Source organism: Bombina bombina, chromosome 5 (genome assembly GCF_027579735.1).
Source record: "Bombina bombina isolate aBomBom1 chromosome 5, aBomBom1.pri, whole genome shotgun sequence".
NCBI classification, from domain to species: Eukaryota; Metazoa; Chordata; class Amphibia; order Anura; family Bombinatoridae; genus Bombina; species Bombina bombina.
In genome coordinates, this window is record NC_069503.1 from 250,236,246 (window position 1) to 250,254,584 (window position 18,339).

Below are 18,339 nucleotides of genomic sequence, written 5' to 3' on the forward strand. Positions count from 1 at the left end.
CAAATGTAAATAAAACGGAGATATTCTTGCTGTGATTTGCCGTTTTTGATCCGCATGACATTTTATATATATATATATATATATATATATTTTTTTTTTATATATATATATATATATATATATATATATATATAGAGAGAGAGAGAGAGAGAGAGAGAGAGAGAGAGAAAGAGATATTAACTGTAGGACCTTTCCAGTTTTTAACATATGTTTCCCTTATTATTTCCACTTACTAGGTATTATTCCTGTTAATTTTAAATTTTACCTTATGAAGTAGTTCTGTAAATTAGATTTAAGATTTTTTTTTATTATTAAGAAGGATTAAGATGAGTCTGAAAAATTAATGAATATAAATCATTACACCACCAGAAATAAATATACCACCTTAAAGGAGAAAGCCACCTTTACAAGGTAACAATTTTGATGATTGGAGAATTTAAGAGCCAATTAGAGCAGACTGTAAGGGATTTAAATCTGTTTACAACTGACAACCAACCATCTTGATAAAGCCCACATACGGGTGAAAAGCGTAGAAGGCGGAGGAAGTCAGTTTGATAAGTGCTTCACAGATTCATCTATCCACACTGTGTGAGTGTAACGAAAGGAGCCTACGAATATAGGAGGAAACCAAGGGACCCTGTTGAGACCCTGCGTAGGAAAAGTACTAGGTGCAGAGGCACGGAGAACCGTCTTGAGGGTAATTACTAAATACGGACTGCCATGGTCAGTACTTGCGCAAGTACATTAGTCGTCTGTTAAAGATTGTGAAGGTAACATCCGTGAAAACGGACAGAGGTACTAATATTGAGACTGAAGTGTGAGGTAAGACATACGATACTTTGTTGCAATTGAACACTATCGGCTAGATCACGAGTCTTGCGTTAGCCTTAAAAAGCAGCGTTGAGAGGTCGCAACGCTGCTTCTTTACCGTCTGCTGGTATTACGAGTCTGGCAGGTACAGGTGTACCGGTGACTTTTCTTCCACGACTCGAGGCTAATGCCGGAACATAAAGCTCTTAACTAAAGTGTTAAAAAGTAAACTAACACCCATAAACTACCTATTAGGGGAGCGGGTCCATCTTCAATCCAGCCGACGCGGAGCATCTTCTTCAAATGAAGTTCTAACGAAGAATGAAGGTTCCTTTAAATGACGTCATCCAAAATGGCGTCCCTTGAATTACGATTGACTGATAGAATTCTATCAGCCAATCGGAATTAAGGTAGGAAAAATCCTATTGGCTGATGTAATCAGCCAATCGGATTTAAGTTCAATCCGATTGGCTAATCCAATCAGCCAATTGGATTGACCTTGCATTCTATTGGCTGTTCCAATCAGCCAATAGAATGCGAGGTCAATCCTATTGGCTGATTGGATCAGCCAATTGGACTGAACTTCAATCCGATTGGCCGATAGCATCAGCCAATAGAATTTTTCCAACCTTAATTCCGATTGGCTGATTCTATCAGCCAATCGGAATTCAAGGGACGCCATCTTGGATGACGTCATTTAAAGGAACCTTCATTCTTCGTTAGGACTTCGTTTGAAGAGGATGCTCTGCATCGGCTGGATTGAAGATGGACCCGCTCCGGAAGGATGAAGATAGAAGATGCCGCCTGGATGAAGATTTCTACCGTCTGGAGGACCTCTTCTGCCCCGATCGGATGAAGACTTCTGCCGTATGGAGGACCACTTATGCTCGGCTGGGTGAAGACGGCTCAAGGTAGGGTGATCTTCAGGGGGTTAGTGTTAGGTTTTGTTAAGGGGGGATTGGGTGGGTTTTAGAGTAGGGGTGTGGGTGGTGGGTTGTAATGTTGGGGGTATTGTATTTTTTTTTACAGGTAAAAGAGCTGATTACTTTGGGGCAGTATTTTATTAGGGGATTATATTAGGTGTAATTAGTTTAAAATTCTTGTAATTCTTTTTTTATTTTCTGTAATTTAGTGTTTTTTTTTCCCGTAATTTAGTTTATTTAATTTAATTGTAATTAATTGTAGGTAGCTTAGGTAATTAGTTTAATGATAGTGTAGTGTTAGGTGTAATTGTAACTTAGGTTAGGATTTATTTTACAGGTAATTTTGTACTTATTTTAGCTAGGTAGTTATTAAATAGTTAATAACTATTTAATAACTATTCTACCTAGTTAAAATAAATACAAAGTTGCCTGTAAAATAAAAATAAATCCTAAAATAGCTACAATGTAACTATTAGTTATATTGTAGCTAGCTTAGGGTTTATTTTATCGGTAAGTATTTAGTTTTAAATAGGATTCATTTATTTAATTATGTTAAATTAATTTCGTTTAATTTAAATTATATTTAAGTTGGGGGTTAGGGTTTAGGGGTTAATAAATTTATTATAGTGGCGGCGACGTTGGGGACGGCAGATTAGTGGTTAATAAATTTAATATAGTTGCGGCAACGTTGGGGGGGGGAGATTAGGGGTTAATAACTATAATGTAGGTGTCGGCGATGTTGGGGGCAGCAGATTAGGGGTTTATAAGTATAATGTAGGTGGTGGCGGTGTCCGGAGGGGCAGATTAGGGGTTAATAATTATAATGTAGGTGTCAGCGATAGCGGGGGCAGCACATTAGGGGTTAATAAGTGTAAGATTAGGGGTGTTTAGACTCGGGGTTCATGTTAGGGTGTTAGGTGCAGATGTAAATTTTCTTTCCCCATAGTTAACAATGGGGCTGCGTTAGGAGCTGAACGCTGCTTTTTTGCAGGTGTTAGTTTTTTTTCCACCCAGCTCAGCCCCATTGTTTCCTATGGGGAAATGGTGCACAAGCACGTTCAGCCAGCTCACCGCTGACTTAAGCAATACTGGTATTGAGGTGAGATGTGGAGCTAAATTTTGCTCAACACTCACTTTTCTGAGGCTAACGCCGGCTTGCAGAAAACTCGTAATACCAGCGTTGTTTAAAGGGAGTGGTAAGAAAAAAAAGGAGCGTTAGCACCGCACAGCCTTACCGACAAAACTCGTGATCTAGCCGATTGTGTCTACAGACTTTAGGCCATATATACAATTGGAAACGGCCTGCAGCTTTGGGAATATTCTAGCATTTGGTGCTTTATTCTATGATGAATTGTTAAACAAAAAGAAGAAGGAACATTTGGTGGCTTGTATTTAGGCTCTGAGTTTTACTATTAGTTTGGGGAGACATCACTATGTTTTTAAGTTGTATTTAGTCATTTTAGGAATATTGTATATTTTATATTTAAGGTTGGACTCATATTTTGGAGTATTTTTATAAAAACGGAAGATATAATATGTTTTAAAACGGAATATATGTTAGAAAGTGTGCAATACTATTTTGAAAGTTTCTTAAATATACCCACAACAACAGAACTGTGACTATAGCTAATTAATTTGATTTAGGTACATTTTTTTGATGCAATTCATATAATCAATGCAGTGGCGTCACTATGGTCGGTGTCACCCGGTGCGGTAAGTCATGGTGTCACCCCCCCCCCCCAGAAAGCAGACACACACAAAAACACAGGCAAACACACATACAAACACTCAGACACACTTAAAAACATACTCAGACACACACACAAAAACAAACACACAAAAACACTGAGACACACAAAAACTCAGACACACTCATACAAAATATGTAAACTGCACTGCATTAATTATGAAGCTCATGCCTAGAGCTGCTCCCTGGCTCAGCAGAACATCACATGAAAGATAAACAGAGCACTCTAAAATAAATCACTGAAGAAACATAATTTATGCTTACCTGATAAATTCCTTTCTCCTGTAGTGTAGTCAGTCCACGGGTCATCCATTACTTATGGGATATTAACTCCTCCCTAACAGGAAGTGCAAGAGGATCACCCAAGCAGAGCTGCTATATAGCTCCTCCCCTCTACGTCACACCCAGTCATTCGACCGAAAACCAAACGAGAAAGGAGAAACTATAGGGTGCAGTGGTGACTGGAGTATAATTTAAAATTTAGACCTGCCATAAAAAACAGGGCGGGCCGTGGACTGACTACACTACAGGAGAAAGGAATTTATCAGGTAAGCATAAATTATGTTTTCTCCTGTTAAGTGTAGTCAGTCCACGGGTCATCCATTACTTATGGGATACCAATACCAAAGCTAAAGTACACGGATGACGGGAGGGACAGGCAGGATCTTTACACGGAAGGAACCACTGCCTGAAGAACCTTTCTCCCAAAAACAGCCTCAGAAGAAGCAAAAGTGTCAAATTTGTAAAATTTGGAAAAAGTATGAAGAGAAAATCTTTAGTTGCCTGTAAATAAAATTTCAGGGCACGGACTACGTCTAGATTGTGCAGAAGTCGTTCCTTCTTTGAAGAAGGGTTAGGGCACAATGATGGAACAACAATCTCTTGATTGATATTCTTGTTAGTGACTACCTTAGGTAAGAACCCAGGTTTAGTACGCAGAACTACCTTGTCTGAATGAAAAATCAGATAAGGAGAATCACAATGTAAGGCCGATAACTCAGAGACTCTACGAGCCGAGGAAATAGCCATTAAAAACAGAACTTTCCAAGATAACAGCTTGATATCAATGGAATGAAGGGGTTCAAACGGAACACCCTGTAAAACGTTAAGAACTAAGTTTAAGCTCCACGGTGGAGCAACAGTCTTAAACACAGGCTTAATCCTGGCCAAAGCCTGACAAAAAGCCTGAACGTCTGGAACTTCTGACAGACGTTTGTGTAAAAGGATGGACAGAGCTGAGATCTGTCCCTTTAAAGAACTTGCAGATAAACCCTTTTCTAAACCTTCTTGTAGAAAAGACAATATCCTAGGAATCCTAACCTTACTCCATGAGTAACTCTTGGATTCGCACCAGTGTAAATATTTACGCCATATCTTATGGTAAATTTTCCTGGTAACAGGTTTCCTAGCCTGTATTAAGGTATCAATTACTGACTCCGAAAATCCACGCTTTGATAAAATCAAGCGTTCAATCTCCATGCAGTCAGCTTCAGAGAAATTAGATTTTGATGTTTGAAAGGACCCTGAATTAGAAGGTCCTGTCTCAGAGGCAGCGACCAAGGTGGACAGGATGACATGTCCACTAGATCTGCATACCAGGTCCTGCGTGGCCACGCAGGCGCTATTAGAATCACCGATGCTTTCTCCTGTTTGATCCTGGCAATCAATCGAGGAAGCATCGGGAAGGGTGGAAACACATAAGCCATCTTGAAGGTCCAAGGTGCTGTCAGAGCATCTATCAGGACCGCTCCCGGGTCCCTGGATCTGGACCCGTAACAATGAAGCTTGGCGTTCTGGAGAGACGCCATGAGATCCATATCTGGTTTGCCCCAACGTCGAAGTATTTGGGCAAAGACCTCCGGATGAAGTTCCCACTCCCCCGGATGAAAAGTCTGGCGACTTAGGAAATCCGCCTCCCAGTTCTCCACGCCTGGGATGTGGATCGCTGACAGGTGGCAAGAGTGAGACTCTGCCCAGCGAATTATCTTTGAAACTTCCATCATCGCTAGGGAACTCCTTGTCCCTCCCTGATGGTTGATGTAAGCCACAGTCGTGATGTTGTCCGACTGAAACCTGATGAACCTCAGAGTTGCTAACTGAGGCCAAGTCAGAAGGGCATTGAGAACTGCTCTCAATTCCAGAATGTTTATTGGAAGGAGACTCTCCTCCTGAGTCCATGATCCCTGAGCCTTCAGGGAATTCCAGACAGCGCCCCAACCTAGTAGGCTGGCGTCTGTTGTTACAATTGTCCAGTCTGGCCTGCTGAAGGGCATCCCTCTGGACAGATGTGGCCGAGAAAGCCACCACAGAAGAGAATCTCTGGTCTCTTGATCCAGATTCAGCATAGGGGACAAATCTGAGTAATCCCCATTCCACTGACTTAGCATGCACAATTGTAGCGGTCTGAGATGCAGGCGTGCAAAAGGTACTATGTCCATTGCCGCTACCATTAAGCCGATTACCTCCATGCATTGAGCCACTGACGGGTGTGGAATGGAATGAAGGATCCGGCAAGCATTTAGAAGTTTTGTTAACCTGTCCTCTGTCAGGTAAATCTTCATTTCTACAGAATCTATGAGAGTCCCTAAGAAGGGAACTCTTGTGAGTGGCAATAGAGAACTCTTTTCTTCGTTCACTTTCCACCCATGTGACCTTAGAAATGCCAGTACTAACTCTGTATGAGACTTGGCAGTTTGGAAACTTGACGCTTGTATCAGAATGTCGTCTAGGTACGGAGCTACCGATATTCCTCGCGGTCTTAGTACCGCCAGAAGAGAACCCAGAACCTTTGTAAAGATTCTTGGAGCCGTAGCTAACCCGAAGGGAAGAGCTACAAACTGGTAATGCCTGTCTAGGAAGGCAAACCTTAGATACCGGTAATGATCCTTGTGAATCGGTATGTGAAGGTAGGCATCCTTTAAATCCACTGTGGTCATGTACTGACCCCTTTGGATCATGGGTAAGATTGTCCGAATAGTTTCCATTTTGAACGATGGAACTCTTAGGAATTTGTTTAGGATCTTTAAATCCAATATTGGTCTGAAGGTTCCTTCTTTCTTGGGAACCACAAACAGATTTGAGTAAAAACCTTGTCCGTGTTCCGACCGCGGAACCGGATGGATCACTCCCATTAGTAAAAGATCTTGTACACAGCGTAGAAACGCCTCTTTCTTTATCTGGTTTGTTGACAACCTTGAAAGATGAAATCTCCCTTGTGGAGGAGAAGCTTTGAAGTCCAGAAGATATCCCTGAGATATGATCTCCAACGCCCAGGGATCCTGGGCATCTCTTGCCCAAGCCTGGGCGAAGAGAGAAAGTCTGCCCCCCACTAGATCCGTTTCCGGATCGGGGGCCCTCACTTCATGCTGTCTTAGGGGCAGCAGCAGGTTTTCTGACCTGCTTGCCCTTGTTCCAGGTCTGGTTAGGTTTCCAGCCTTGTCTGTAGCGAGCAACAGTTCCTTCCTGTTTTGGAGCAGAGGAAGTTGATGCTGCTCCTGCCTTGAAGTTACGAAAGGCACGAAAATTAGACTGTCTAGCCCTTGGTTTGGCTCTGTCTTGAGGCAGGGCATGACCCTTACCTCCCGTAATGTCAGCGATAATTTCTTTCAAACCGGGCCCGAATAATGACTGCCCCTTGAAAGGTATGTTAAGCAATTTAGATTTAGAAGTCACATCAGCTGACCAGGATTTTAGCCACAGCGCTCTGCGCGCCTGAATGGCGAATCCGGAATTCTTAGCCGTAAGTTTAGTTAAGTGTACTACGGCATCAGAAATAAATGAATTAGCTATCTTAAGGGCTTTAAGCTTGTGTGTAATCTCATCCAATGGAGCTGTGTCAAGGGTCTCTTCCAGAGACTCAAACCAAAATGCCGCCGCAGCCGTGACAGGCGCAATGCATGCAAGGGGTTGCAATATAAAACCTTGTTGAACAAACATTTTCTTAAGGTAACCCTCTAACTTTTTATCCATTGGATCTGAAAAGGCACAGCTATCCTCCACCGGGATAGTGGTATGCTTAGCTAAAGTAGAAACTGCTCCCTCCACCTTAGGGACCGTTTGCCATAAGTCCCGTGTGGTGGCGTCTATTGGAAACATTTTTCTGAATATAGGAGGGGGTGAGAAAGGCACACCGGGTCTATCCCACTCCTTAGTAACAATTTCAGTAAGTCTCTTAGGTATAGGAAAAACGTCAGTACACGTCGGTACCGCAAAATATTTATCCAACCTACATATTTTCTCTGGGATTGCAACCGTGTTACAATCATTCAGAGCCGCTAACACCTCCCCTAGTAATACACGGAGGTTTTCCAGCTTAAATTTAAAATTTGAAATGTCTGAATCCAGTTTATTTGGATCAGATCCGTCACCCACAGAATGAAGCTCTCCGTCTTCATGTTCTGCAATTTGTGACGCAGTATCAGACATGGCCCTAGCATTATCAGCGCACTCTGTTCTCACCCCAGAGTGGTCTCGTTTACCCCTAAGTTCTGGCAATTTAGATAAAACTTCAGTCATAACATTAGCCATGTCTTGTAAAGTGATTTGTAATGGCCGCCCTGATGTACTTGGCGTTACAATATCACGCACCTCCTGAGCGGGAGATGCAGGTACTGACACGTGAGGCAAGTTAGTCGGCATAACTTCCCCCTCGTTCTCTGGTGAATTTTGCTTAACTTGTACAGATTGGCTTTTATTTAAAGTAGCATCAATGCAATTAGTACATAAATTTCTATTGGGCTCCACCTTGGCCTTTGAACATATTGCACAAAGAGATTCCTCTGTGTCAGACATGTTTAAACAAACTAGCAATTAGACTAGCAAGCTTGGAAAATACTTTTCAAATGAATTTACAAGCAATATAAAAAAAACGTTACTGTGCCTTTAAGAAGCACACAAAAAAAAAAACTGTCACTTTGATATAACAATGAACCGGTTTAGTTATAGCAATCAATTTTTCATATGAAATGCATTAATTTAGCAAAGGATAGCACCCATCAGCAAATGGATTATTAACCCCTTAATACCAAAAACGATTGACAAATCAAATAAATACGTTTTTATCACAGTCAAAGCACAGTCTCACAGGTCTGCTGTGAGTGATTACCTCCCTCAAACTAGTTTTGGAGACCCCTGAGCTCTGTAGAGATGTCCTGGATCACGCAGGGAGAATAAGGAAGACTGTGACTGAATTTTTAATGCGTAGTAAAAGCGCCAAAATAGGCCCCTCCCACTCATAATACAGCAGTGGGGAAGCCAGTAAACTGATTTCATTCAAAATAAACGACAGCCAAGTGGAAAATAATGCCCATAAATTTTCACCAAGTACCTCAGAGAGAAAAACGATTAACCTGCCAGTAAACGTTTTAAATATATGAAATAATAATAAAAGCCTGTTGCTAGTCGCTATCACTGCAGAAAGGCTATAAGTTATATGTATACTGTATTTTCTTAGTGAAGTGCCATTCCCCAGAAATACTTTAGTGCCAACATACATACATAACAGCCTGATACCAGTTGCTACTACTGCATTTAAGGCTGTACTTACATTATATTGGTATTAGCAGTATTTTCTCAGTCAATTCCATTCCTTAGAAAATAATATACTGCAACATACCTCTTTGCAGGTGAACCCTGCCCGCTGTCCCCTGTTCTGAAGTTACCTCGCTCCTCAGAATGGCCGAGAACAGCAAATGGATCTTAGTTACGTCCGCTAAGATCATACACAAACTCAGGTAGATTCTTCTTCTAATACTGCCTGAGAAGAAACAACACACTCCGGTGCTGTTTAAAACAACAAACTTTTGATTGAAGTAATAAAAAGCTAAATTTAATAACCACACTCCTCTCACACATCCTATCTATTAGTTAGGTGCAAGAGAATGACTGGGTGTGACGTAGAGGGGAGGAGCTATATAGCAGCTCTGCTTGGGTGATCCTCTTGCACTTCCTGTTAGGGAGGAGTTAATATCCCATAAGTAATGGATGACCCGTGGACTGACTACACTTAACAGGAGAAAAAGGTTTAGGCGCACAAACTATGAAAATTCTGCTCTCTGACTCTGTTCCAAGTCTGTCAGTGCACAGCCCTGGGCCGCATGTCACTGAGCAGTGAGCACAGATAGGCAGGCAGGCTTAGGCTAGCAGCGCAACTTTGCAAGCCCCACAACATTCATAGTGAAATTGGGTAGGGGAGGAGCAAAGTACAAACAAGCAAAAGCAGCCGGGAAAACTATTTGTTGAAATTGCAGCACTGGCTCAAGGGGCAAAAAAATTGTGTGTCTACAACTTCCCCAGTCCCACTAATGTTCACAAATGCCAGCCTCTAATAAAATAATCTATGCATCTCAACATTGTATTTCTTTGAATTTCAATAATAAAAAAAAAAATTTTGGTGTCACCCCCTGGAGGGTGTCACCCAGGTGCGGCCCGCACCCCCCTAGTAACGCCACTGAATCAATGCAATATCTGTTTGCATACATTTCCATTTTTAACCATTTGTGATTATCAATTTTAAATATTACTTACATTTTTTTTTGTAAATTCATTTTATATCAAATTGGAACTATCCCTATTTATTGAATTGTTTTGAATATTAGTACATAGTATAACTGGAGAAGTCATAGCAGTGCATTATTCTCTTTGCTTTACAGCACCCTCTATAACCATTGTTTGTCGACTAGGTGTCAAGGGTCAGTGGCAATGAGGGGTACTTTTCACCATCCTCCTCAGCTCAACTCACCCAGAGGAGGGTACATATTAACTTGTTGGGACACTTTTGCATTTCCTTCACCCCATTAGAACTGACATTGCATATGTTGAAGGAACATTAAACACTTAAAAGATTTCATGCACCTGCCTCTAACCTTGGGTGCCGCCATGTTGGAACGTAGGTTACACTGCAGGTATCTGACGGAGAACTACTGCACACGTGCAGACACATCAGCACTGAAATGCAATAAAAGGTAAAGTTCAACATGGCAACACCCATGACTAGCAGACGGTATGGGAATAACCTCAATAGTATGTTTATAGAACATATGTAGTGTATAATGTCCCTTTAATACAAAAGTTGTCTTGTTAGTATTTACGGAACAAACATTCTGAATGAATGAAATTATATATATATATATATATATATATATATATATATATATATATATATATATATATATATATATATATATAAAATCACCAGCAACAAGTTAGACACTGTCAGTTAAGCACTGCTGATATCCCCCCCAAAAAACTCTTAGGTATAATTTCTATATATAGCTAAAAAAAAAAATGCATTTGCATATAACTTCAAACCAAATACCATGGACGTAAAACCAAATACTGAGGGCATATGATGAACTGTATCCAAGAAAACTAAATGAGAAGAATGTTTGAAGTTGGTTGCTCAATAATTCCTCTTTTTCAGCATCTTCAAATATCCTTTTCTTTAATCCATATTTTTTTCATCACTCTAACATGTTCCTTGCAGTTTCAGTCTGGCAAGCGAAATATGGATATAAACTATAAAAAGATTTAGGATATGTGGTCATAATATGTTTATTGTTTTCCTGCTGTGAAGCAACAATATTTTATGTAAATAGCTGCACCAGATTCTATAAATTAATATATACTCTATGAGTGGATAACTGACCTTATTTCTTAGTCAAAACTAAAACACGCAGGATTAATTTCTGGATCGTCCAGGACATTAATGTTGAAAATAGATTTTTAATATAACTGTGTTGGTTATGCAAAATTGGGGAATGGATAATAAAGGAATTATTTATCTTTTAAAACAATACAAATTCTGGTGTAGACTATCCCTTTAAGTAGATGAAAACATAAATATTTCCCATTCCAATGTTCAATCATGCATGTGTGTGTGTGTATATGGTATACACATGGTATACACCCATCGGAGTATACGGGCGGGGGCCGTGGACCCTCCTCATACAGAAGGAAATGCAATTATCAGTTAGCATAATTTATGTTTTCCTTCTTAATATGAGGAGAGTCCACGGCCCCCGCCCGTATACTCCGATGGGTGTATACCATGTGTATACCATATACACACACACACATATGCATGATTGAACATTGGAATGGGAAATGTTCAATCATGCATGTTTGTGTGTGTGTGTGTATATGGTATACACATGGTATACACCCATCGGAGTATATGGGCGGGGGCCGTGGACTCTCCTCATACAGAAGGAAATACAATTATCAGGTAAGCATAATTTATGTTTTCCTTCTTAATATGAGGAGAGTCCACGGCATCATTCCTTACTGTTGGGAAAACTATACCCAAGCTCTAGAGGACACTGAATGATAACGGGAGGGGTAAAAAAGATACGGACCCTGATCTGAGGATACCACAGCCTGCAAAACCTCTCTCCCAAAAGCTGCTTCGGCCGAAGCAAATATGTCAAACTTGGAAAATTTAGAAAAGGTATGTAAGGAGGACCAGGTAGCCGCCTTACAAATCTGATCAATAGAGGCCTCGTTCTTAAAGGCCCAAGAGGAATCCATCACTCTAGTGGAATGAGTCGTAAACCTCTGAGGAGGTCTAAGCCCCGCTGACTCATAAACTAAGCGTATAACACTCCTCAACCAAAAAGATAAGGAAGTTGAAGAAGCCCTCAGACCCTTACACTTCCCAGAGTAGATAACAAACAAGGAAGAAGTTTGTCTAAAATCCTTAATAGCTTTAAGATAACACTTCAAAGCTTGAGCCGCATCCAGATTATGAAGTAAACATTCCTTCGAAGGAGGAGGATTAGGACACAAGGAAGGAACTACAATCTCCTGATTGATGTTGCGATCAGACACAACCTTAGGGAGAAAACACAAGCAGGTACGTAGGACAGTCTTATCAGTGTGGAACACCAGATAAGGAGGCTTACATTGCAAGGCAGTTATTTCAGAAACTCTGTGTGCTGACGCAATAGCCAATAGAAAAAGCATTAGATCTAAACACAGGCCTGATCCTAATCAGAGCCTTAACGGAAGATTGCACATCAGGGAGCTCTGCGAGCCTCTTGTGCAGCAAAACAGATAGGGCCGATATCTGTCCCCTCAGGGAACTGGCAGAAAGGCCCTTCTCCAGACCCTCTTGGAGAAAAGAAATTATCCTGGCAGCCTTACTCTTATGCCAGGCTAAACCACGTTCTTCACACCAGAATAAGTAAGCTCTCCACACCTTATGATAGATGCGACGAGTAACAGCTTACAAGCCTGAATGTGAGTATCAATAACCCTCTCAGAGAAACCTCTCTTGGCTAGGACTAAGCGTTCAATCTCCACGCAGTAAGCCTCAGAGAATCTAGATTTTGATGAACAAAAGGACCCTGTTCCAGCAGATCCCTGCTACAAGGTAACTTCAACAGAGGAGATGAGAACATCCCCACCAGGTCCGAGAACCACATCCTTCACGGCCACGATGAAGCAATCAGTATCACTGATGCCTGCTCCTGCTTGATGCGAGCCAGTACACCAGGAAGAAGTGGTAATAGCAGGAAATCGTAAATCAGATTTAACCTCCAAGGCACTGCTAATGAATCTATTAGCTCCGCTTGAGGATCCCTGGACCGCGACCCATATCTGGGTAGCTTGGAATTGAGCCGGGACACCATGAGATCTATCTCCGGCATCCCCCATTTGTTGCAAACCTCCGCAAACACCTCGGGATGAAGAGACCATTCCCCTGGATGAAAGGATTGTCTGCTGAGGAAATCCGCTTCCCAGTTGTCCACACCCGGAATATAGATCGCTGACAGCGAGCAGTTGTGGGCCTCCGCCTACTCCAAAATCCAAGATACTTCCCTCATTGCTAGGGAGCTTCTCGTCCCCCTCCCTGATGGTTGATGTAAGCCACCAAGGTTATGTTGTCTGATTGGAATCTGATGACTGGGTCGCACCCAGAAGAGGCCAAGATAGCCTTCAGAGCATTGAAGATTGCCCGAAGCTCCAGAATGTTGATCGGGAGGAAGGATTCCTCTCGAGTCCACAGGCCCTGTGCCTTCCTGGCACCCCAAACAGCTCCCCATCCTGATAGACTTGCGTCCGTAGTCACAATCCCCCAGGATGGTCTCAAGAAGGATGTCCCTTGGGACAGGTGATCTGGACAGAGCTACCAGGAGAGCAATTCTCTTGACCAGTTGTCCAGAGAAATCTGTTGAGACAGATCTGAATGATCGCCGCACAGCTGTAGTGGTCTGAGATGGAATCTGGCAAAAGGAATCATGTCCATGCTGGACACCATGAGATCAATCACCTCCCTACACCAAGCCACAGAGGGCCTTAAGGAGGTCTGGAGGGCAAGACAAGCGGAAGTTAGCTTGTAACGTCTCTGGTCTGTAAGGAATATCCTCATGGATATGGAGTCTATTATAGTACCCAGGAATTCCACCCTGGTACTGGGAATAAGAGAACTCTTTTCTAAGTTTATCTTCCATCCATGAGATAGAAGAAGAAACAGAAGGGATTTCGAATGGTCTTCTGCCAGACTACAAGATGGTGCTTGAACCAGAATATCGTCCAAGTATGGAGCTACTGCTATACCTCTGGTTCTAGGAACTGCAAGCAGAGCCCCTTGAACCTTCATAAAAACTCTTGGAGCAGTATCTAGACCAAATGGAAGTGCAATAAACTGGAAGTGCTGGTCCAGGAAAGCAAACCTTAGGAACTTAAAGTGTTCCTTGTGGATTGGAATGTGAAGGTAAGCATCCTTCAGATCTATAGTGGTCATGATCTGTCCTTCCTGAACTAAGGGAAGGATGGACCTTATCGTCTCTATCTTGAATGAGGGGACATATAGGAATTTGTTTAAGCACTTTAGGTCCAGAATTGGGCGGAAAGTTCCCTCCTTCTTTGGGACCACAAAAAGGTTTGAATAGTATCCCAAACCTCTTTCTGCGAGAGGTACTGGGACAATGACTCCTACGGAGGATAGATCCCTCACGCACCCCAGAAAGGCTTCTCTCTTTTCTGGCGTGGAAGACAGGTTTGATAGGCGGAATCTGCCCCTGGATGGATGAGACTTGAAACCAATCTTTTATCTCTGAGCGATTACCTTCAGGACCCACGGGTCCTGCACGCCTACAAACCAAGCGTCGGAAAAGAGCGACAGTCTGCCCCCTACGTAATCCAGAACCAGATCGGGGGCGCCGCTTCATGTCGACTTTGTCTCGGCGGGCTTCTTGCTCGGCTTAGATTTATTCCAGGACTGAGCCGGCTTCCAAGTACTCTTGGCTTGCTCGGGCTTTACAGAGGGCTGCGGACGTTGGGATTTATAAGAATGAAAGGAACGAAAATTAGGCCCTTATCCGTTAGGCTTGATGCTCTTATGCAGCGGTAAAAAGGCACCTTTGCCTCCAGTGGAGATAATTGAGTCCAGGCCTGGACCAAATAAAATCTTTCCCTTAAAGGGGAGGGAAAGAAGTCTGGACTTAGAAGTCATGTCCGCAAACCAGAACTTCAGCCAGAGTGCCCTACGAGCTTGAACAGAAAAACCTGAAGCCTTAGCATTCAGGCGAATTATTTGCATCACACATAATAAAATAATTAGTAACCCTTAAGGCCTTAATTCTTTCCTGGATCACGTCGAGGGGACACTCCACCTCGATCAACTCAGATAAGGAGTCGCACCAGTAGGTAGCCGCTCCAGCAACTGCAGCAACAACCGCTGCCAGTTGAAACAAATATCCTGTATGTTGAAACATCTTTCGTAACAGAGTTTCTATCTTCTTATCCATGGGCTCATTGAATGACGAACTATCTTCATGCGGGATAGTAGTGTGTTTAGCAAGCGTGGAGATAGCGCCATCCACCTTGGGGATGGAACCCCACAACTTCAATTGAGAGTCCGGGACTGGGAACAATTTCTTAAAGGAAGACGAAGGGGAAAAGGAAGAACCAATCCTTTCCTATTTATTCTTTTTTCTTTTACCCTGTCCTCGTAGACCTTATCTAATTTAGGAATCAAAGAATTATCAGGCAATTTGGGCTCTGGAACCTCTAACGTAGCCAAAACTTCCTTCAACAGAAAGCGTAAATGTTCAATCCTAAATCTAAAGTCTGGTTCCTCTGCAGCTGGAGGTTTAGAGGCAGCAGACTCTGACCCAGAAAGTGCGCCCTCTGAAGTATCAGAGGCGACTTCATCATTGGATAATCTCGTATAAGATAAATCCAACAAACTAGTTGATGACCCCTGGGAAGGATAGCAATACTTGACCTTTCGCTTGTGCTTAGCAGGGCGAGGTAAAGCATTAAAGGCTGCAGAAACAGCCATTTGTAACTGCGCAGTAAAGTCTTATGGTAAAAGGCCCCCTCCAGATGGAGGTTTAGGAGTGCTACGAGAAGCTGCATGTGTAATAGGAGATGACTGTAGGGTGCGCACCTCACGGGATGGAGACTCCTCAGAGGTGGATGGCTCAGTGGTATCAAACATATTAACCTTCTTTTACATGATTACTTTATCAAGGCATGTGGAACAATGTTGAGCAGGCGGGTATACTGCGGCCTCCTCACAATATAGACAGGTATTAGACTTAGGTAAAGATGGAGTACCCTCTAACGCATCAGAATCCTCCATAGCTTGTGCTTACAAAGCAGACTATTGATTAATAAGAAAAAAATGGCACCTTTATACCCCCAATGGCTGGGGCACTCACCACCTCCTATGACCCAGGCAAGACAGAGAGACCGCTTCTTCTGCAGTAACCAGCACGGTCAGGAAAGAGGGAAAAAGGTGTGACCACACCTGGTCACATGGTGCACAACGCAGGACCGCCCCTGCTATAAGAGCAAACAAAAAGCGTCAAGCTGCGCAGCTCAAAAAACAAAAGTAAAAACCTGTACGTTCCAACATCTCCCTGAGCACAAAAATCATCTCACACATGTTGCAGCATAATCAAATAAACTTATGTGATTAATCCCCACTGTTCAATAATCCCCCTCAGGAGATATTAACCCTTGATTCCAAACGGATAAAAGGAGCCACACTGTGACCCTGTCTTCTGGCATTATCATATGTGTATAAAATGAAACGATCTTACCGGAATTTATGCCGTGGAAAAGAAACACACCCTCTCAAGTGTGACAGTCTTGTAGCATCACTCCTGACATGGATTTGAGTGATGGAAACAGGCAGTGAAACTCGTCAACACTGTTTGCTTAGGAACTGTTAATACGAGTCTGGATGGGTTCGCAGAAAGACTCTCCCTGCATCTCCAGACTCTAACATTCGTCAATGCTCTCACAGAGAGGCTTACAAGACTACTTAAAACTCCAGTCCCATTTTGAAGGGTAGATACCCTCCATAAGGAACTGCTCCGTATCTTCTGACACTTCTCTGCCAACCTCCTGTGACGAAAGGCAAAGAATGACTGGGATATGAGGGAAGTAGGGGGAGTATTTAAACCTTTGGCTGGGGTGTTTTCACCTCCTCCTGGTGGCCAGGTTCAGTATTTCCCAACAGTAAGGAATGATGCCATGGACTCTCCTCATATTAAGATGAAAATCAGTTACCACAAACTTTACAAGGGGATTTTTGAATACGCTAAAAGAGATGTGGCCAAAGTGAAAGTAACACACAGTAGCTAATTAATTCAGTAGTGATGAGGACTTCCAAATATGTTTAAATGCAGTTTTTAATATATATTCATGGCAATTAATAATTATTTAATGTGGATTAACGCTACAATTAAGATGTTTAAATGTCAAAATGGTTCAATGAACATTCTGATGATGACATTTGAGTTCATGTTTTTTTTTTATAAATAATATTTATTAAGGTATCAAAATATACAAATGATAAGCAATGTAAGACATGTTTAAGTACATCTATCCATATTACAAAGTATATCAGAGTTTAGTGTATAAAATGTCCTACTAGAGTTTCTGTCCAGTTCAGTTGGTGGAGAGGTGGGTGATACCTTAGCATTTTATATTTTTTATTCCAGATCTACCAGTGAAGGTAAGGTGACCCTTTCCTAGAGTTGCATATCAAGAATGTAGCAGTTTCATTTAAGGTTTCCTTATCTAGAGCAGTTCACAAGTACATTAGTAATTCAACACATTTAAACATCAGGCTTCATAAAGAATTGGTAATAAACATAGCAAGTAGGAATTAAAACTGTAAATAAACTTATCTTGTTTATGTAAGAGATCGGAGATGTAGAGCTAATATACCTCTATTAAGAAATACTGCTTCTTCAATAGTCCTAATGTAGGAGAGTAGTTCAATAACTTTCTGTAGCGAGGGGGAGTGGGTGGATTGCTATTTCCAGTGTCTCGCTATCACTAATTTGGTTGCCATCAATATATATATGTATAGGTATTTTTGGGCCTTAGGTATTTTGGGAATATTTAGGTGGAGTAGATATGTCTCCGGATCTCTGTCTACTGGGAGCGTCAGCTGTCTACATAGTTCCCAGCTTTGACAATGGCAGGAGGCCGAAACATGTCAGCTGAGCACTGACTCCACATTTGTTTGTTGTTTTCACCCATATGTGTATCTACTTTTAAATTTACCTCAATAAATTTTCTAGTTTTATTGGAGCTCCGCTTCGCCACTTTGTTTATTGATCCCTATTCTGACCTACTGAAGCGTAGAACGCCTTTTTGAGGCTATTTGCCTCACCCAATACCTCAACTGAGCTAACCAGGGACTATTCTGTGGCTGCCCAATGGGATCCTGAGACGAGACAAGGATACAGAACAGAGTGCTGAATGCTGCACAACAACCAACCTACCAGCTAAGAAGTTCCCCACACCCCCCCAGTGATGTCTGAAGAGGGAGGACGCAAGGCTCATGCTGTAATCGTGTTGTCTTCGGCTAACGCTGGAACCCTGTGGAGCGGC